The sequence below is a fragment of the Chironomus tepperi genome, unplaced genomic scaffold (assembly GCF_022539635.2).
Source record: "Chironomus tepperi strain 1889 unplaced genomic scaffold, CSIRO-AGI_Ctep_v1 contig_415, whole genome shotgun sequence".
Classification (NCBI taxonomy): Eukaryota; Metazoa; Arthropoda; class Insecta; order Diptera; family Chironomidae; genus Chironomus; species Chironomus tepperi.
Genome location: NW_027226537.1, coordinates 550,995 through 574,398, shown reverse-complemented (window position 1 = coordinate 574,398; position 23,404 = coordinate 550,995). Strand labels below are relative to the sequence as shown.

Sequence of the window (23,404 nt, the reverse complement as noted above, 5' to 3'; positions counted from 1 at the left end):
AGCATTTGTACAAACTAAGTAACAGAACCAGCATCAGAGTCAAATGTTAGTTTTGTTGTAACCTAAGCTCCAAATAGTTACACATGCTTGGAGTAAGTAAGCCCTTTATTTAGATATTTACAACTTTAGAGTTATTTTTTAAATAAATTGATTCCTAGCTATTTAACTTAATTGAGCTTTATACGATCTTGAAATGTGACAATATTGAATTTTGTCAATTTTATCTATACAGCAACTCATAAAACTATCTATTTAACAAAAGCATCACTTTTAAGACAATAAACTGATCTAATCAAATTTATTGGCATGCAAAGTTTGTGATCCGAAGATATCAATTTATAGCAATCTTTGTTTTCATCATCACGAAGTACTGCATTGCCTAAAATTCCTTAAATCTGAATAAAGTCGAATTTCAAGACTTGATAAATTAATTTTAACTTATTCCTTAAAAAAAACATTTTTTGTGGGTTACAATCTAATAAATTATGTAAAAAGAGATTTCCAAGAAAATTGACATTTTCTATCAGCTTAAATATCAACCTTCTCGGTTTCTAACCCTCTTGTCTCAAATTTCAATCTAATTTTTTATTTAATTCTCTTTTGAGGAAGTTTACATCGAAAATTATTTCATAAATTAATTAATGCTATACAAAGAGTTTCACATAAAAAAAGTCCATGGAGAAAGTTTTTTGAGGAAAATCAAAAGCAACTGGAATTAAAAAGAAGACGATACCACAAGCCGGTCTGGTGAGACAATTGAATTATTAAAGTGAATTTTCATCCTTCATTATTTTTTTTTTATGTAACAAATGCGTCTAAAAACTTTTTCTTCTCATCTGGACATTATTCTTCTTATTCTTTGGGCAACGATAGTGGATACATTTGTTGAAGCATTTTGTTAGATGGAAGCTGTCGACATTTTGTCTGTTGCATAACTATGAATAGCAATAGTTCGAAATAGATCGTACAAATGTCTCGGTTCTGACTAATTTTTAAGACCGAGTCCGGGATCTAAATCGAAACTGCAATCCAAACTACTTTTCAAAATTATTCGAAGGCTCTTGCTACAGGTGAACCCTTGGTTCAAAAAAAAGAATTTTATCAGAATTAAGTCGGCTTCAAGGGGTCTCCTGGTCATGCCTCTGAGCATTCATACTTAAAAATAACTCAGAGCATAAGACTCGGAAGTCACACGGTGTATCCGGCCCCAAACTAACATGACTCTAGCTTGAGGCTGAATTTCATAGAATCTGATCTTGATAGATATTGTTATTTACAGAATTTTGTTGGTCTGGGGCCGAATTGTTAACCATTTCTACAGCATGTGCTTTCTGGACAAAGTTATTTCAATAGACGAATCTGAGGAGGCTTATCAGGTTCTGGATGGTAGGAGTTTAACCCGTCTCCATGGCCTTCTCCCCTTGGATGTAACATGTAAGTCTAAAGTCAACCGGAAAATTTTAACGTACGGTCATTGAATTTCGAAAAACCCCAAAAACCGCTGTAAATTTAAGAAAATGTTTCTGTCAAGGGTAATAGACCTCATACTCTTTCAAGGTTCCGGTATAAAGCATACAAAAATTCTGAATTCATTTTCTGTGCTGACTGCGCTTTTGTTATTCTACAATTAATCACATCCTTACTAGTTATTGTTTACATTGGCATAACTTTCACTCGGCTTACTCATTTATGGAAGAAGAATTTTTACGATTTTTCCTTTTTTCACGGATCTGAGCACACAAAAAAAGTGTAAAAACAACAGAAAAATGTACGGCAAAATTTTAGTTGAATTTATGACGAAGTATGTGCGTTTATTGAATTTAAACAGTAAAATATTGCCTTTTGTTATTTTTTTGTTGTCATTGTTTATCTTAATGGAAACGAGAAGGAAGTGATGAGAACGGAAGGCGTGTACGTGAAGCATAAAATGGAAAGCTTTTAGAAAGAATTAATGGGTATTGATATTCGGTACACTCACAAAGTGCCGTGAATTTTTTATGACTTTTTACTTTTTTTTTTTTGATTTTTTTTATTAAATTTTTTAGCACATTTTTATGATAAATGCTCGTGAAATTGAAAATTTATTAAGGTATGAATTTATTTACTAGATCTTGGAATTGTGCGAAATATTCTTAAATGTGCAGCAAAAAGGGTTTGCTTATTCTGTTCGAAAGACACTACTAGTGACATAAGTAAAGCATTAAAACCACACACAGCTTTCTCCAGGTACAAATTAACAACCAGCACAATGGGCCACCTGTGGAAAATGGACCAAACTGGCGACAGGTGACAACATACGGAAACGGCTGCTGAAGAAGAACTGATAGGAAGCAAAACCCAGCTTTTGTCAATTCTGGTTGACGGCAAGAGAATTAATTTCAACTTTTTGACATTTTTCGGACCATTTTATGATTAAAACGTGATTTGCCGCAGGAGCAGATATAGCAACTCTAAAATCCATTTCTATTTCACTGAAAACTAAAATTTGAATGAAAAGTGGAACGGATTTAAAGTAGAATGACCATCTGCTGTATTTTTGCTGGGACACTGATTTACTTTTCTCTATTGCTGCTGTGTCCCGACAAAGTTAAAATGTCCGGATTTTTCAAAAAGTCGAAAACTCCATTTTGGAATTTTGGATAAATTTTGAGCAATTTTCTTTTGAAGGTCCGAGTTCATGCCCAGGACTGAAAATATTTTTTTCGGAATTCCCTTAAAAATGTCTCGATTTTTCCCAATAGCGTCCCAATATTTCGCAAAAAATCCTCTGATCATCCTACTTTAAATTCACATATCAGATGTCATGTCATCCATCGAAACCATTATATTCAATGCTTCAACGCATCAGACATTTATCCAGAAAAAAATATGCACACAGCAAATTCTACATAAAAGGCCCATACTTTGATCAAAAAATGCTTTTTTTATTTGCATGACGTCAGGAAATATTGAACATTTACTTTTCTGTCTGAATGGTTACTTCTGGATAATACTCCTTTTGTATTAAGCATAATAATCGCATAAAAGAGAGAGAATAGTGGATATAAATACATTTTATGTTCCATTACTTTTTCAACGCATATATGGAATGTATTAATGTTCATTTTGAGTATAGACATAGCATTCGTAATTATGTAACTGGAAGATATTTACGGGTATTGTTTATTTGGAATGTGAAATGGCGCTTTTAAAGGCTTCAATGTAATAAAGTTGGAAGAATGGTATGGAATGCATGACCTGTTGATTCTGAATTGGGTTTATGTGAAATATTGCATTATTTTGATGTTGTTCCTTAACAGGGAAAGAGCATGCTTTACATAGGTTTAGAAAAAGCAGCCTATTTGCTTGCTAGAGGCAATGCAATTGCAGCTATCGATCAGCTTCCCCGCAATACTAAGGGATTGCAATGGATCAAATTAAATCCCAATGCAAGCTTTGAATCTACATGAGATATCGCAAAACCCCAAATTCTGAAATATCCTAGCATCAGTCAATTAAGAGCATAGTCATCCAGTAGTTCTCAAACCATCCACATCATGGTCATGATATTTAATGAGACTCAAGTTACGACAATGCAAGGTAAGTAAAGTAATTGAAAATGATCGGGTTACTGCTTGATTAGCTAACTTCACACTGCTGTGTACATCCTCAGTATTTCCATACATGAATGTCTTTTTAGCACAGAGAATACTGTAGCATTAATGACTGCTATGCTATTTTCAGCAGCCTGTTGAAACAGTATACTAAGAAGACTCCTATTGCTGCTAATAACATGAGCTGTTAATTAATTATTTTAAGTTTTCTCTTAATTGAGAAGAACGAAAAAAAATCCGTCAATGAAAGGCTTTTAATGCGACATCAAGCAGCTTACTTAGACAAAGTAATTTCACTTGGAAGGTCTAAATGAGTAGGCAAACATGATATAATCTCTAATTTCAAGAATATTTTCAATTTTAGACAAGAATTCTGTTGCTAAAGAAGCTTCTATGGCTTTCAAGATTTTTAATCCTTTTTGACGCGAGATAATATGTAAAAAATTATTCATAAATTCATGATTTTTGTGACAAAAAGTTTGTCTTTTAATCGCATAAAATAGCTTAAGTCATAAAATATTCTCTCCTACGCTGTTACATAAGGGAAATAATAATCCTAATCCTCATAATGCTCAAAATGATATGAAATGTGTGTAGCAAGCATAAATGTTTCTTCCGTCATTTCAAACGACAAAAGCAGGAAAGAAGCTATTCATAAATATTGTGATTCAAAGTAAACCTTAATTTATCTGTCTTGAAGGAATGAATTTTTTACTAATGTGCTTTTCGACTTGTATGTACGATAGACATGACGATCAAAAACAGATAAAGAATATAAAATGATACGAATGAAGCAATTGAAGTTATAAAACAGTTGAATGTGAATTAACGTAGTGCTTCGGAAGATTAATGACATTGCTTTTGTAGTACAACATGTGGTGATACAACATAATGGAACCAAATTTTTAATCTCATTCAGAGAGAATTGAATATATTCTAAAAATCTGGTTTTTTGGCTTTAGAGTTAGTGGAAATTAAGCATCAATCAATGTTGGATGATACAGGATGATACTGGATAATATGAACATTTATTCAAAATGAGATGACTCGGTTTTAGTTCTAAATGAAGCCATAAGTAAGCATGATTTGAGGGGAACAGTATCGCTGTCTATAATGTGTGATGTAGAAGGTAACCGAACTGGGAGAAGGTTTCGAAGGATAGAGACTTCAGACATTCCCTACGCACGGCAATGGAACCTCGTGCGCCCCAGCCAAGGAAGTAAGTATGGGTTCCTGCTGTCTAGTGATTGAAGACTGGACAGAGAAAGAATAGCTCGAGAAACTTTAACATGGACTCTTAATATCTGGACTATGGACCTTAATTATCACACAATAAGTTCAAATTCATCAAATATCTGGTTGGCCACAAACTTCACCTCGGAAATCAAAACCTCATGCTCCAGAACAGCAAAAGATGTTCATGTGAGTATCGCTATTTTGTAGTATGAATGTTAAGACGCAAAGTTCCACGGATGGCACCATAACGGCTAATCTCGATCCATTTTCGCAGAAAAAAATACGGTTCATTGTATTGTACAGCTTGAGGTTACTTTTAATGTGAATCGTGTATTGAATTGGAGTGTCCTCATCAATATCCCTCACCACAAAAAGCCTATTCATTTACAATTGTAGATTCACTTCAATCAATAGCTTAAATTATTTAAAAGTTAGACTTCAATAAAGCTAGATTTCATCAAATAAATATGTAAATGTCATGGATACTGAGGTTAGTAATTATCAGAGCTGAGGTTAGTAATCAGAGCTCGTAGACGACTAGAATTTTGTATGGAAATGTTGACACAAATTGACTCGAGTTCATGAAGTCTTCGTAAAGGCCCAGTTTCAAGCGTCATCTCAATTGATGTGTACTATCAGCCTAGCAGGCACAAGTATAGCTCAATAACCCTCAATCCCACATTGCTACACCACCAACATAATTTGATTCTTTTTATAGCACAATATAAAAACTATAATAATCTTTAATACCTTATCAAGCTGTAATTTTTAAAGGATCAACATGAAAATTAATATACGCCGTGACATAAAGTAAATGATTAATAGAGCTTTGGTATAATACGTAATAATATCAACCACCAACCGTATAAAACATGAAAAATTTTCTGCAGCATAAATCATGTGGTTCCGAGAAGAATGAGCGTCAAAATTGTAGATTCAACCACATCATTACTTAATAAATTCAACGTTAAAGCGACGTGAAAAATTTACTTGAATATTTACGTGAACAATGATGTCAAGCTTGTGTTGGAAGCTTTAAATATACCCCATGCATTAGTTCAGGGGTGGGCAACCTGTGTGCCACCAAAAATAGAAGGAAATGCTGTGAATTGCTTGCTGTGTACGAATAAAATCGAGGATAATTTCCAAGGTTAGGCCACGAAAAATTAAAGGTTGTCCACCCCTGCATTAGTTGAATATAAAGCATGCGAATTGTATAGGCAGTTCTATACGCAACATTAAGAAATGATTATCAAAAAAATATATAACAAAAGGAAGTGACGAAGAAAATTATATATAGAAAGCGCTTACGGTGATGAAAGCAGCAGCGATGCTACCCAACCCAGCCTACCTAATTCAATGCAATTTAATCTCTTGAATTATCAACGATTCATATTTTTTAAGGCATAAATTTATCATCACCATTGTCATCATCTTTCATTCTTGCATGGCCAATGGCCAAATAAGTGGTCCTTACTACGTGATGAATTTTTATTCATTTTTTTTTCTCCCTCCTTGTGACTGAAATAAGATCAAAGTAAGTCACAAATTAGACGCAACATTAAAGTTGAAGATGTTGGAAGCAACAAAAAAAAAAGTAGTCAAGTGTTTTTGATAACCGAAAAAAAAGGCAATTTTCATGCCATTAAGAATGTATTATACTTGATTTTAAGAGAGGTTGTTTTATGGGCAAGACTCAAACATGACAAAAACATTTTTCGAGACTTCTTTCGATGTGGGCTGATCAAAAGTGCTTTTCAATGAGCCACAGCCACTAGTAGACAAAGGGTGTGCTCTTGAGAGCAGGACAAGCTGAGAGCAATGCTCACGAGCATGCTCATATTCACAGTTAGAAAGCTCTTGAGAGCATGCATGCTGTGTGCCTGCTATTCAGCTGTTGAGAATTTCCATGAATTTTCCATCCTCGGTATAATAAAAATGTTCAACTGACGTCTATTCAAATGCAATTGGTATATATTTCCAACATGAATTGTGCATGTATTAAGTTCAAGCTTAACGAATAGAGAATAACACATAGAGAGTATGAATGCTGAGATGTGCAATTTTCACGGATTTACTCTATCATCATACAAGAAAAAATCGTTACAAAAGCTCTACTCAGATTTACACACCGTACAAAAAGAATCTCAATGACTACGAATAAAGCCTTAATTTGCCATTCAGTTGTGTAATCTTCACTGCTTGCAAGCATCATATGAAACTAACAGCTTTTTTTAAAGAATGCTCCTTAATCTGTTATGAAGAGATGGAAGCGCATTTTTTGGGATTCTTTTAAATCTGAGCTTAAGTTCAATGTGAGTTTTGTATAAAGTCAAGTTTACTAGGATCTCGAGCGTCATACTAGAGTTGCTAAGTGACTGGTACGTCACTTAGATGAAGATTAATCATCAAAATGACGTACGGGTATCCTGATGGAACCATTAAGAGTGTATTTTGACAATTTTCATGGATAAAATTGAGTATTGCTGTAATGTGTCGCTCGGGACATTAATCAATTTTGTGAGCATACCCATAAGCATGCTCCTTGTTTGTGTAAGTAAAGCATAATTTCAGCTAACAAGTCATTGAAAAGGAAATGTAATTTATATGAACTTACTTACTTCGCTGGCCGTAAAGCCATGGCCTCCCTTACATAAAGCCTAAAGATGACTCTATCACCGGCTTCCGTCTGCCAATTGCCAATACCAAATGCAATGCTGCAATTTATATGAATAAAATTCGTGTTTCTAATTTAAATCTAGAGGTTGAGTGTGCTGGGGAGTAGACATAACCTGAGTGTACTGGGGTGTAGTGAAGCCATATCCTACTGTACATCTAGCAAACGACCGTCCTGAACACAATGACAAGGAACTGATCAAGCGCATACTCATAAAATTGAGCATGATCAAATATATTGCGTACCCAAAAGCGTTAAAATTGACTTAAAAGCTGTTAGCTCACTGTAGCTAACTTACAGTTAGTCAGCATGTAAATAGAAATTCATGATTACTCAAGAATCAGTTCTTAAAAACAATCTTAAATTCCAACGTCCACATCCCACACTAAACTTAACTCTTAAGGATTCTGTCTACATTCCAATTTATCTGTTCATGAATTTGACCTAATTACCAGACATGTCTACAAAATAATCAACATCAGAACACTTTTTATGTCAAATAAAGTATTCAGTTCACATGAATGAATAAAGCATGAAAGCAATGAATGTACTTGAATAAGTTAAACTGTATCTTTTCACTTGAGATTATGGAGACAAAACTAACCTACAAAACCAGAACAACACTTGTGATACATCCAACAAACTTGAATCAGTACAAATACGGTAAAAAGAAGCAAATGCTATTTTTTTGGCACATAAAGGAACAAATCTTGTTTGAACGAGATTATCTTCCTTTTCTTACTTCTTCTAATTAAAACCGTAACGCAAATACCTATTCGGTACACACATCCTCTGCATGCTGTAATGTTACAAAAAAAATTGTAGTTATGCTAAAAGCAAAAGTTTCATTTTATTACATCCATTTGGAGTCATATGATGAGTGCATAAAAATTTATGTCCTTTGTTCCTCTCACAGTATGTGATTTTTTTGTATTTAAAAAAAGGAATACGCTGCATGTGTTCATTCTCTTTGCTCTATTGTTTCACATCTACCCCCATCCCAATTTTTCATTTTATGTGTGTTGCTTCATACATCCATAAATTCTCTTTCATTATTATTTTTTTTCTCATAAACATTACATGTACATTAAAAATGTATTTTCTGGGTGATGTGAGGGGCGACTCTATGCAGTATAAACGTGTCTTGTGGGTTCAAGGTTTAATGGCAGCTTTGGTCATTTACTAATGGATGATAGTTAGACGTTGTCAAATTGCTTTGATCATGTGCATGTTCAAAATATAGAAATTACTAAAAGCTATTAAATGTGTATCTGATTGATGAACTAATAATATTGGATAGGGGTTCCAAAGTGACATAAGAGCATGTGTTCTAAAGCAGTGTTTCTCAAACTAAGCCCGAAACAGAAATTAATTTAATGTGTGGGAATCTTTGAGTTACACAATTAGTGCTATACAACTCGTGAAACACGTCCACATGGTGCAACACAATTCTTGCAATGCGACACACCTTAAACAACACAACTCTTGTAACGCGACACACCTTTACAACATAAAATTCGTGCGACACAGTTTCAGGTTTTTTCACTTGTGTGTCGCGAAGCATAATTTGAGAAACACCTTGTGCAACAAAACAACTCTTGTGTTAAGAAGCACGACACTGTTCACTACACACCTTGAGCAACATATGCATGACGAGACAATTTCAAGTTACCGTTACTTATGTATCGTGAAGAATGGTTTGAGAAACTCTGTCCGCGACACATCTTGTGCATCGTATGACGACATAATTTGAAGTATGTCGTGAATCAAAGTTTGAGAAGAAAGACCTTGTGTAACATATGACGACACTTAAGAAGCACTATTGGCGACACACCGCATGCAACGTATGACGCGACAATTTCAAGTTTTCTTCACTTGTGTGTGGAATAGTTTGAAAAACACTGTTATGTTCTTATTAAGCTATTATGAGCTGCTTGAATATATGCCCAAAATATGTCATTCATCCTTAATATTCAAGCTTCTCTTAATTCCTTTATACATTTATAATTTATTTCAGCATCTCAGAATTCCTAATTCCATTTCTATTCAAATTGAAAATTCAGCCTAAATTACCATTTATTTGTAGACTTTCCCATTCATCTCTGTCAAAACATCAGCTATATAATTATAAATTTTAATCTCATATGCGGTTCATTTGTGAGTCAGGCATCATTAATCACTTCATTTTTCAGGTATTTCACAGCATTTCATGATAATTAATTAATCAATTATAAACTTTACGACAAAATTGTCGTTGAAAATTGCCGCTCAAAATATTGTCAATAGCATTTCATTAGTTCAATCAATTGTCTATGCCTCAACGTCTCTCTTCATTCAATGTCATTGTAATTAAGATCGTTAAGATGAAAAGACGTAAATTTTTTTTTGAGGGTAAAGAAATTTTTCCACGCAAAAACTTTTCTCATTGAATCGTTCAACATTGTTGCTGTTGTATTAAAGACAATAAGCAGGCATCCCAGATATTGAAATTATCGCTCGTGAGCTTATACGCTTCAGAAAAAAGAAAACAGAAGCGAGCGAGAACGAAACAAATGAGAAGAAAAAAGCATAAAAAATGTATATAATAAATAAAATAAAAAAATGACAAGGAGCTCACCTGCTTCCTGTCCCAGTTATTCTCCCTTACCCGAAAATTTTTTCCATTCTATGTACATACGCACAACAGAGAAAAAAGAAGCAAATGCGAACAATATTAAAACAAATGCCACAATTTAATAATATAAAGCATATCTGCCTTTCTTTCTTTTTCGGATTTTATTTCCCTTTTTTTTGTTGCCTTACTTTGTTTGAATGACTGTGCTTTTTTCTACACCGCCACCTCTCTTTGTTTTGCAATGTCTATGGCTGTTGTTTTAGTGTTTCTAAAACTGGAAAATTTCATTGTATATGCTCGTTTGTGAGGGGATATTCATGTATTTCGTAATGTTGAAATATGATTTTTTCAGTATCATCACAAAACAGTCAAATTTATATGAAATATTATATGACTTTAGGACAGTGCTTCGTAAACTTTGTCCCGTGACACACTAGTGCAATGTTGTTCAAACTGTGTGTCGCAACACACTAGAGCGTCATCGTAATTTATTGGAAATGTCATAAACCGCATGCCGTTGTTTCGGGTGTGGTTTACCACAAGAAATTTGGACAGCACTGCATTAGTGGGTTGCCAAAACCTTCAGATGTAGCATGAAGCATATAGAAATGCCTAAAGGACTGTTTACTTAATTCTTAGAATTTCAGGAACGAGAGTTCAAACAGGATTTATCCTCCCGGAAAGGAGTAACAAGTGAAGGGCTCCTGTTTTACAATGTTGCACTCGATAAAGTCTGGAAAAGATTGCCATAGAACCTTAATACTTACGACATATTTGAAGCTATTGCCGACAATATTTTGTCGCGGTGCATGTTTTGTATGAAGTGTTGACTGAATGTAACAGAGGCGTATTCAAAACGAGAAAGAGGGACGGAGAAGAGGAGTGTGGATGACAGTCCACAGTTCGATTTTTCGTCTAAAAATCACTAAATTTTTGCTATCCATACAAAAAGTTTTCCAACACATCAACACCCGCCTTCCCTTCCTCCCCTGAGAGACGCCTGGATACGCCCCTGAGCTGCATTAATCAGATTAGATTTTTGACAAACTTATTAACTAGATTTTTATTACTCCAATTTCACAAACATTTGTTCTTAAAACATTCTTCACTGCTATCTGCACTGATGCATGAAACACTAACAAAAAATCCCAAAAACATTATAAGCACGTGACATGGCATCGTACCACGTATTATACATTACGTAAATATTTCATCTACGTTTACTTAAATCCTTTCTGTGATCAACCAATCTCCATTCGATCTAAACAAGCAATTCAAAAATTTCAATCAAGCTAAATGGAAAAGTTTATCAAGTTTGCTATCTACTGTTGCTTCTTATGGCAAACACGAGAAGCAACAACCAGAAGGCTTTATAAATTTATTTTACAGCTTTAATAATTTCATTTCTCATTCATAAAATCACATTAAAATTTTTAGCTTCTTTTCCTTGTCTTTTATTCGTTAATTAATCAATTATGAAATTATGAGGCACTCAATCATCATCTTCCTTCCTTTACTTTCACTTCATCTAAGAAACAAAATCACATCGTTGCTCATTTATTATTTTATCGTCTGGCATATCCCTCAACCATGTGTCTATTCAAAGTAAGAAAAACTCTTTCTGTGTATCGTTTTATGCTCTGGGAAAAAGAGTTAATTAAATTTTTATAAAACAATTTTTTTTCTCATCTTTTTTTTGTGCTTCTCACTCACACAGCTTCTGGAATGCGCATTAAATAAAATAAAAATATATAAAAAGTGAATGAGAGAGAGAAGAGCATGGAAAGAAAATGTGTGCACGTCATACAGTGGTATGAAACTAATTTCAGAAACATTGCACGCTTGAAGCTTTGAGGAATTCAGAGTTGATTTTTAAAATAATTTTAAATGGTCGCATGGATCATGAATTTTTAATTTAATTATTTTTAATTCATTACTGACAATAAGAACATTTAGTTAGTGAATCTTCAACAATATTCTACTTGAATATTGCGAGGATAAATACAGATCCAGATAAGTCTACATCGAGGATATGGAACTGATTCCAAATTATAAAATTAGAGCGGTTGCTGAGTCTAATCGACAAAAAGACTTCAAAATGACGTTAGGAGCCATGATGATCGTTATTGGTTTTAAACCTTAGCATCCTGATTGGAGCTATCACGATGAAGTAGTTTAGGTAGACTTTCACTTTGTCTTCAATTTGACGTTCTTTTTCCTGACATATCACTCAGTCGCTAGCGGTGTATTTAACGATATCAAGCTATACCATGAGAAGGTATTCACTTTAGTTAATTCCAGAATTAGACTTCGAATTCGCTGCACTATTTTGATTGTAACTATGAAGGAAGAGAAACTATCAAGGGTTGGATCAAAACCTTAAAAGCTTAGATCCTGTAATGGAATAGTCGACTTGATCCCTCAAACATTCCAAGCGAAGTCGCTGGAGCCTGATCCCTCAAACATTTGCGAACTCTCACCCGCGACTTTTATCTGTTATTAGCTATTCCGAGTGGTCAACTAGATCTAAGGTCGACGAATGACGTTTTCTTCGAAACATTCCGTATTACATGTCATTAGTCGACCGTTAGTCGTTACTCGATCAAGCTTGAGAACATATAACGCAACTATCAAGGGTTGAATTAATTTTAGCTACAAATTAAGACAAATTGGAAGCTTTCAGCAGTTTTAAACAATTTGCCGACGACAAAGAATTAAAGCCGACGCAGAATTAAACAACTAACCAATTAAAGCCGACCCATCATACACTTATTATCAACAACTCACAGCACTAATCCCAACTCTGTCCATAAAAGAATATGATACAGTAGATAAAGTGAAATGTACATCAGAGAATGATGATATCCAACAGAAGATACAGGGCAATGTGAGGTGAAATTCTAAATATAAATTTTCGCGTGAATATGACAGTGGGGAGATGAGCATAAAAAGCTTTTATTATTTTTAAAAATATAAGCAAGCATACATGCACACACAAAAAAAAGAATGTTTATATCAACAGGTGCAGGCTAACGAAGAGAAAAATATACTTTTTATTGTTCAAACTCTAATTGCATTGTTGAATAGGCAATAGAGCAGTCTTGTGTAGTTCTTTTTTGTGCTCTATGTTATTTTATGTTACGGGAATAAGCGTTAGAGGATTATGGAGAATTAATTAGCATTTTTTATGGATTTTCTCTCGCTTCAAAGTTCATAAGGTTCATTAAAAATTAGATTTATGCGTTTTTTGTTTATGGCTGTTGCCAGCTTTTGCTGTTGTGAAAGACGGGTTTGAAACATTTTTTACAACGTACATTAATTAGCAAGTTTTACTTCATTGTTACGAGCATAATATTGTCAGTGAATTACAGTTTTAAAATAAAAATCATCTGAAACTTTCCCTAACCATAAGTTTTTAGTTCTATTATTTTAGGGGTCGTTAGAGGTGAAAAAATGAGTTAAATACGTTAATCCATTAAAACTAATCTCAGCGACACACTAGTCAAAATCATCAAATTTACAATACACATGTGGCTTTCCTGTATCACGTTCAAAAAGTTTGACAAACACTGATCTACGTCCCTTGACATAGCAAGAGTGTTTCCATAGATTGGAGCATATTACAGCAAAAAGCACAAATTTTCGTGAAAAAAGACGCATATACAATCCAGAGTTGGCATGCATGTAGATATAATAGGCAAAAGACCAATGAATTAATGATTCCTCTTGCAGGTAGCCGCATTGTGACGATTCCCTCTTCGACTGGTGGCCGTCTTCTACTGATGACTCCTTCAGGGCTATCGCCGATATCAGCATATATTTCAAAAATAATGAACCTCTTTGCTAGATCTTTTAATCCTGAAAGACACGCAGAGCACAAATGATCCAAAAATCCAACATCTGGCCACTGTGACACTGGCTTCAAATCATATTACATGAAATCAGGCCTCAGCTCAAAATCAAGTCTGCCTAAAGTCATAAGTTTTAAAAAGTTTTCTAATAAAGAAACAAAACACAGCAAGAATCATCCGCGGAAACGACAACTTGCCCTGAAACCATCGGCTCAAGCCATAATTCTGCCAGCTGATATATGTGAAAGCTTCTCAGAAACCCTCTACAGAATATGAGCTCCTAAGTAACAAATCAGATTGTGCCAACTCTGTTTCAATCTCTAAAAACAGCCATAAAATTTTACTTTCAAACTACGTACCAAATTTTTGATACACGAAAATTGTCAAGTCGTTGTAATATGGTATGTATGCATGGCATGGAAATGGCTTCTTACTAACATTGTAGCTCGAAAATGATTTGAATTTCTGAGAAATCAGATAAGTTCAAAAGACATCTTCATAAAAAAAAATTAATACATTTCTATGAGACTGGCTAATTCAACTATGAACTGTCTCCGAATAGCACAAGTCAGTTGATTAAGAGTCCGACTACAGGCCGATGTGACTATGACTTGATTCCAAACACGAATTATTTCCAGAATAATATCATATTCACGCTGGCCTTGTGTTTTTTTGGATCTTTTTGATCTTGACTAGTGCTCCTCAGTCTCCAGCATAAGATGCTCTTCCAGAGAAACTTTCTCTTTTGCTCCTTACAAAGTAAGCCAATTTTACCTTTTTGCAATAAAAGTTTATTTAAGAATTTCTAAATAATTTTTTTAAAGTTGCTGCTTCTTCGAAAAGTTATTTTTAAATTGCAAAGTTAACAACATGAAGTTTTTTTTTTCATACCCTTTTTGTATATTCACAAGAAAAAAAAATGTAAGCAGCATCATTTGGAAAGGTGAAAAGTCGAAAAAATGACACAACCTAAACGAAAGCTTGACATTTTTGAAACACGTTCTTTTTTAAGAGTAAACTCTAGTATGTAAATAATTTGTTTGGAAGGGAAAATATTTTGTGATGATTTGGAATGGTTAAATAATATATAAGGTATTAAATACTGTTGGAATATTGTTGGAGTTGTGATTAGTTGTGAGTCAAAAAAGGATATACTTTGTAAGACATAATGGATTAAACAGTCCTTCTTCTCCAACTTAAGTTATAGCCAAGGCATTGACACTCTTCATCTGCTTTCATCCGGCCCATACAATCTTTCATCCGGATGAAACGTGTGTCAATGCCTTGGTTATAACTTTTAAGATGCGAAAAAAATTCAAATTGACCCCTAAAGGACAGATTTTTAATCGACTGACTAAATCACTAGCTCATGACTAGCTTTAAGGTCGACAAATCGCAAAATGACGACAAGCAGCTAAACGCATTTGAGATTTAATCGTCAATGTGCTTGATTTAAATTTGGAATGGTAACTCGAAAGTCGTAGGTTCGAATCCATCGTCTCTATTTCCAAGTCATATAAATTCTTAAATCACGAGGACTTTTAATGAATTCATTAAAAGAAGCTATTGTCATTCAAGCAGTCATCAAAGCCTTCTGTTGTAAACTAAGCTCCACATAGGAACATGGTTGCAGTAAGTAAGTAAGTATTGTCACTAATGAATTTAGTATTAGAAATTGGCAAGCGATAAGACCAGTTTCAGATAACACATCTGAGGGAGGTAATGACTCGGAATTTGTCTAAACAGCCAGGTAAATGAGTACGTAAGCATCAATCCCTAAGAACACTATGACAAAACCTTCTTCCAACTTACTTCATTTGTGTCGCTCGGATTAAGAAATAAATTATTCAGCATGGTCGACGAATATACAATAAATAGCACAAAAAATATAAAATAGTTTTTGAACTTAAATTTATGAAGAAAACCGGACTTCCATTGGTTAACTTTGTATGCTTATAAACTTGCAAAAACAATTGTTATGCTGAAGAATTGGAATCACACTACTTTTTGTCACTCACAATAGAACATTTTTCCTTCCAAACCCACAGGACAGACATTCAACAATTTTATTAAAAATTGCTCATCAGGCAGGAAATCCAAATAAATATCACAAAAAATTCCACAATCGTCGAAAAAATTTCAAATTTTTTTTACAAAATTAAAAAAGAATCAGAATTTAATTTCATCAAACAACATCAAATTCCATTCATTCATCACAGTATGTGGTGGAGAATTTAATAATTAAAATGAAAAATATTTTTTTGATAAAAAGCGTACAGAAAATCCTCAGGTAATACAACAAGAACCTCCAACAACAAGTGAGTGAGGAAGGTAAAAAAAAAAACGTAAAAATGAAGATGAATTTAGGATGATAATCATAAAGCAGGAGTGGGCAACTTGTGTGTCGCGACATACTAGTGTAGTGGCAAAATATTTTGGAAATAGCATGAACTGTATGCTGTGTAAGGTTTTGGTCGACGCTCACAATTTCTCTATTTTTGAAAGTCATTTGGCCGTCAAACGGAGACGGCTTCCACTCAGAATTAGTAAAAGAGATTTAGCGGAGCTAGAGTTGCAGAACATGCACTTGTCATAATCAAAAACCGTCCAATTTCCTAATAATTTGTAAAATTTTCTTACAAAACCATACAAATTACTAAGAAAATGTACGGTTTTTGCCTATGACATGTGTCTGTTTTGCAACTCTGAGCAGAACCTTAAAAGTCTTCTTCATTTGTGTCACTCGGTTCTAGATGTGCCGCAGCATACAGGTTGCCCACTTCTGATAATAAAGCAAAAAGGCACTTACTCATTCCATGTTTGTAAGAATTTTTTTTTTTGTTACTTCCTTTTTTTTCTCCTTTCACAAATCCTCACTATATACACTATGGGTAGATGAAAATTAAGGAACTGAAGACGCAAAAAAATCAGCACTAATGATTTATTCTTTTTAGGAAGCCTTCTTTCACATTTTGTTTAATCTCTGTTCGAGTGTCAATTTTTAGAAAATCTTCCAAGGCGGTAAATTTACAATTTTAAAATAAACATCTGCCATGGATGGTTTATGAAAATTAATTACATAAAAGAAGAGTACCGAGCACGACTGTAAACAGTTTTATTTTTTTGGATTTAGATGATGTGTGTGGAGAGAGATAGAGTCGGAAAAATAAATACACAGAAGTCGAGAGAATTAAATTTGCATGTAATATTGAATATTTTATTAGCTCTACCAAAGTATTTCCACCTCCTTTTGGTCTGCCTTTCTCTCAATCTCTCTCCCTCTCACTCACTCACTAGTTTTCCCGTCTTCTTATACAGCAATACAGAAAGGAAAATAAATTAATATTTAGTTTGTTTATTTAATAAATATTTCATATGCTATTTATATGTTTTCCACTTCCAATCTATTCTGACTCAGACCCCGCGACTCGACTTTTTTTTCTTTTCTTTTTTGGATTCACTCACAATTTATTGTTTTGTTTCTTTTCTTTTTTTTTTGTATCCACACTTTCTATAAGATATTTTTTTACTTCTAGTCTGGTCTGATTTTACTTTTCGCGTCTGAACATGAAACCATCTGCTGTGAAACTAAACTGTTGTTCTCCAACAAGTTGTTCTAATCGGGAGGAAAAAAGGATTGTCGAAAAATTTTCCCGACAATCTTCGAACTTTCGAAAATTGGGAGCTTTTGTGGTGAGCTTTTAGAACTGTTAGGAGCTTTTTTGTGTCTTGGATGAATTTTTCATGTGTCTTGAGTAATTTTTGTCTAAGGACATCTGTGAGATGTGAAAAAATGTTTGAGAAAAAGAATTGATGAAGCTTAAAAGTTGCTTAAAAGTATTGTATTGTGTAGGCTGTCCATAATTTTTTTCATAGGAAATTTAAGCTTGTCAGTTAGTCAGGAATAATTTATTATTTCAAAATTTGGACGGTTATGATTTTTATTTGTTGAATAACTACACATTTGGCAACCATAAAAGAACTCAGGTTTTCTTTTTTAATGGTTGTCCCTGTCGAAAGCGGTCGTTAACAAAACGCAGGCCTACATCATTGAGCCAGCTATAAGGTATTTTCGAAAGCTGCAGGGCAACGCATCTAATATGCAGAAAATGCAGGTCTACAATGCTTGGTCGAACTCATAAATTGGCAAGCAGTAGCCAGTTCCAGGTTAGTTTTCGGCGACATCTGAGAGAGACCATCGATCACAATTGATCTGTATGTCCAGCAAACACGTAAGTAAGTAATATATTACCATAAACGACAGCAGATGGGCATCCTTCGATTGTATTGCTTTATGTTCTCTTGCGGGTTAGATTTTCTTTTTTCTTTTCTTTTAAAAATTGGATTTATACAAATGCTCAGAAGTGTAAAATAGTTTTTGAGAGGATGAGAATCAGGAGTCGTACTCAAATGATGTCTAGCTTTTAAAGACGAGGGTAAAGTTGCTAAAAGCGTAGCCAGGCATTTTTGGAAGAGGAGATTTGGATTTTTGTCTTGAAAACCTTAAATTGGGGTACGGAGAGGGACGGGGGAAAGGAGGGGAGGAATGATTTTGAGGAGATGATTTTGAGTAAAAGAGATCTTAGAGTGCATTTGTTACTGAATCTATGTAACATTGCATTTTGATTCCGAACAGTACTACCACCGCCCTCCTTCTTTGACCTCTTGATTCCTGCTGTAAATTTTAGAGTCTCTATATAGATTTTGTTACAAAAGGAATGGAGTGGTGCTTTAAAAAAGGATATTTTTTGGACTACGTAATAACTAAACGGTCCCCAAAGAACAACCTTTAAAGAAAGTTCTTTGTTTTATTAATTTCAAATTCCCCTCATTGTACTGTTGTTTGCTGTCTGTTTTCAATGAAATTATTTGCCATACTTTTTCCTTCCTTTTTGCGCACTATCTTCTTGTTCTTTCTTCCTTTTTTTATTCCATTCTCTTCTTTTTTTATTTACAACTTCATGTGCCGTTCCTTTAAGCGATTTTATATCTTAAAATAAAGTTTTTTGATTTGTTGCTGATATTTTCAACTTAATATAAGAAAAATTGTGACTCATTTGGAAACTTTTTATGCTGTGATTGTCGTTAAGCTGTCACTGACTTCACAGTCATGACTTTTTTCGAGGGGAAGTGAGTCAATTTTTTATTGTAAAACAGGAAAAGTGCTCCCTTCGTTCCGTTATAAATGGAAGATGCTTGTCAACTATCTCTAATTAACTTCTGGGGATCTTAATTTACCACAGAATTTTAAATCATTGGATATTTTTGAAAATTCATACATAGATTAAGGTTTATTTCTGTTATGTCGTAAATATGGCAATGGATTAAAAATGAATTATGAATCTTCTAAAAATAACTGTATTCGAATTTTTAAAAACGGTTTACTTATAGCTTTAGACAATTTTAATATGCTGGGCCACATTGTGTAGACTAGAGTATCAATAGATTTCGCCGAATTAAAATTAGATTGATTAGATTCATTCATGTAAATGTCGTGTGAGCTTTCCATAGATTCTTGTCATATGACAAGGCTGTGTATAATAATTGAGAGAATATGGGAATCGAACGCATGCATTGACAAATTGAGTGATACGAATTCTGGCTTAATGTCTAATTACTCGACCACAGGGCCTTATTCTCGGAATGACAGAATCAACTGTATATGAATCGCTACCATAATCGCACTCTACTAGAAAGCACAATTTAATCCAGACGCTATTTAAGACACGAACTAGTCAGAACATAGTCTGGGAAAACTTGAAAACTTGAATGACTTAACCTGAATTTTAAGCTACATATTGTATTTACTAAACAACAAAATGGAAACATTAGTTTAATGGTGAGCTTTCTTTGTAACCCGAGCGACAAAAATGATGAAAGCTTCGACACGAAGCTTTTAAGGCTCTGCTAAATCTCTTTTATTAATATTTAATGGTAGCAGCCTGCGTTTGCCGTCTATATGGTCAATAAAAGAGGCGGAACCTTATAAGCTCCATTACAGAGCCTTCTTCATTTGTGCCATTCGAGCACCGCAGCACATTGGAGAGGAAGGAGCTTTAGAAATCTCGAGCCTTGAAAAAGGTTGACCACCACTGCTTTAAAGTTTCAAAACATCATTTTAAAACTTAATTGAAACTCAATACTTGATATACGTTAAGAACAGTTTGAACAGTACCCACAATGACAGCATGCAGACATAGAAACAAGTTTTCCACAAAAGCCGAAACGTTTTCATACAGCACAAATTTGTTATTTCACATATTTTAGCTCTTATAATTAAACGAAACTTTTATTAGACTGATATATTCGCTTTTTATATGAATCCATTGTGCATATAACCCGTTTATATTACGTGCGTGCTGTATAGCATTACATTTAAATCTGATATGAAATTGTAAATGATTCCGCATTAGGCCAATTTTCTCTAACAAATTTGAAGGGTCATTAGCTTTCTCACTAGTCCTTTCTACCCTCATGTGAGCTCATGTGAACATATTAGTCAAATCATAGCATCCACAAGCACACCTGAAATCTCTAAATCTGCACGTAACCAAAGCATATGTCCGAAAAAATCATGGCAACATCTACACCATCTACTTTAAAATTCAAGACAGAATTAAGGATGTAAATTTCCAAAAAACTCGCTTAAAAAATTCAAATGCGCTCAATTTTCATCCCGCAAACTCTTCTAACGATTCCTCAGTTAGTTTAAATAAACAACATGTTTATGCCATAAATTTTCTTTTCTCTCCCTTCCCCCAACCATCTCCCACTCCATTTCAAACATTTTCCCATTTTTAGGCATCTTATACAGGTTCAATACACGCACAAAATTCAGATGAACGCAGGCAAGCTGTTCATGTTGGCATGTGCGCGCCTATGAGATTGAATTGTAATGAAAATGGAAATAAAATTATCAGAAATACAAACGAGTACGAATAAAATTTTTAAGTTGATTTATTTTAATATTATTAAGTTGTAAGATTCACTGATTCTTATGGTTAGATTGTTTGTCGCGATGAGCAGCATAGTTCATTGAATAAGTTTTTTTCGGTCGGAAATGAGAGCAGAGATTAATGAAATATTCACGTGACGGTGATAATATTTTAGTTCTTTTTTTGGCGCCATTAAGCGTGGAATCTGCAATCTTGATCGAGAATTTTTGGTGGTTCTACTTCTGTGCTGATTTGTTGATAACCCAAATATGATTTACTTTTACATTATTGCTACAAGTTTTTTGGCATACTATTTCATGTTTTACATTATTATCTCTGTTTTGTGCTGGTAAGGGAAACTTGTGTTGTGAAAGGCAAGCAAATATTCAGGGACTTCCTTTTCAATACTTGCAGATTAGCATTTAAGAATGTTTTTGATATTTAAACATGATGAGAGTATTTAAGACGAGGTGGAGTCTACTAGGCTTTTTGATCTTTCGATTTGTGATGTCTGAGCAGAAAGGAATCTAAGGTTACGAACTATGATATGTAGATAGGTAAATCGGACAATGCGAGAGGAAGGTCTAAAAAGTCAAGTTGTGAGACAACAGATTCGTAAAATGCTCTGCCAAAATCTGATGCGGCCGTATAATAATTCAAAATCGAATAAAGTAATAAATCTACTTAAGCGAAATCGACATCATGTTCTTTGCAGTTGATAGCAAGCAAGGTAATTACATAAAGAATAGTTTAATCTTTAAGTTAAACTACAAAAATTTATAGTTCATACTTATGGTCGTCGCAGAATATCGAGCGTATTTATACAAAGACACGTATTCAGATGGTTATGAGAATGTTAGGGAAATTGCCACATATAACCTTTTCCTGAATTCTTTTCGAGGTTAATTTGGATATTACGTTACGCAAAAATTTCGCTATATTATATAAATACTAGAAGGAATATTTGACAGCAACGGCAAGCAGATGAGAGGGTTTCAATCAAAATTTTTTTTTCGCACGGATATTATTTCCAAAATCCGCTATATTGATAGCCAAGGTTTACATTTCAACTAATCCGTTAGATCCCAACCTTAATAAAACTAAATCAAATATTTATTCTATAATAGGCAAATCACCTTGATTAAAGATTTTTAGAATCAAGTGTTATGGTCGTCGCTGGGAATAACGCCTCATGCGTATTTATAAGTAACAAAGTTTTACACCTTGTATCATGAGAATATTATTATGACAAATATATTATATGGCAAAGAGCCATACATAAATTATACATTTTCTTCATCCCTTACAACTGCATTCCGAATGATAAACCGATGATATGCCATTACAGGAATCCAGTTCCAATAATTTATTCTTCTTCAAGTGCCGCTCATTCAATGCAATAACCCAGTGGTGAACAACCTTTTATTTTAGCGGTACACCTTGGTGGTAAGAGACACAGGTCTCCCAACACTGCAATAACCCATATTACTAAACTAGACCGATTGTATTAAATTGACATATGTTTGGAACGTCTTCGAACAGCTTAAGCACGAATTTATCAAGCAATAAAATAATTTCGGAGTGATTCAAAGTTTAACCCAATTTTACCTGTAAAATTTAGTTTCACCTCCACCTACATTTGCAGCCAATGACCTTGATCTAGTAATGTATCTGTTGTTCTCATCGGAGTATTTTTTCTTAAAACATTCGTCAATACGCTTCAGATTGATTATGTTTCTAGAATTCTTAGAGCATACTTAATTGCTAGTTTATCCAGTAACAACAAGAAGTAGATGACATCATAATTTAGAAAAACAATTACACAATTGTTGATCCAATAAGTACGGCAATCTGCTCATAACTCAAACAACTAATATGTCATAATAATCCACGAAAATATTATGAAATATGAAGCAGTGGACTGCACATAATTCTCATGTCGCTTAGTTATTACAACGCAATTCATAACTCATTATTTATTGCGACAATCCAACAGGTCGATATGATACGAACATGAAGCAAAAAGAGAAAGAAACAAAGAGAAACAAGTGGAAGTAGATCATGAAATAATGGAAGGATTTGTAGTCAAATACATCACATTTTAAATGATTAATTCCACTTATTCCTTATATTCTTAATTATTTGTGAATGTAATTACAAAATATTCTTGTAATATTTACCATCCAGCAGTAGATATCCTCACATTTCCAACATTTTTTCCTACAACAACACGACAAGTTCACGATGTTATCCGATTATAAGTTTTCATTCATAGAGAATATGTTGAGGAAGGAATAAATGTGAAGTCACCATGCTTGCACCGCGCATGACTCTACATCACGAAAGCTTCTTGAACATTAAAAATTGGTCCATTTTGGAAACTGGTTTTCATTATTGGAAGTGGAAAATGAAAAAAAGCTTTCGTGATGGCATTGGAAGTATGAAAAAATCCTGACAAACAGCTCCCAAAAATCTTATTAATGTTATTGGTGGTCGTA

General features: G+C 33.9%; 1 protein-coding gene across 1 annotated transcript in view; it reads right to left on the bottom strand.

Moving 5' to 3' along the window:
• Positions 1 to 17,532, bottom strand: part of LOC139097193 (cholecystokinin receptor-like) — an 88,769-nt gene extending 71,237 nt beyond the window's left edge. Inside the window, exon 1 of the mRNA XM_070648985.1 lies at positions 16,781 to 17,532. The gene's annotated coding sequence lies outside the window, so the exon portion shown is untranslated. The remainder of the gene's footprint in view (positions 1 to 16,780) is intronic.
• Between the last annotated feature and the right edge of the window lie 5,872 nt (positions 17,533 to 23,404).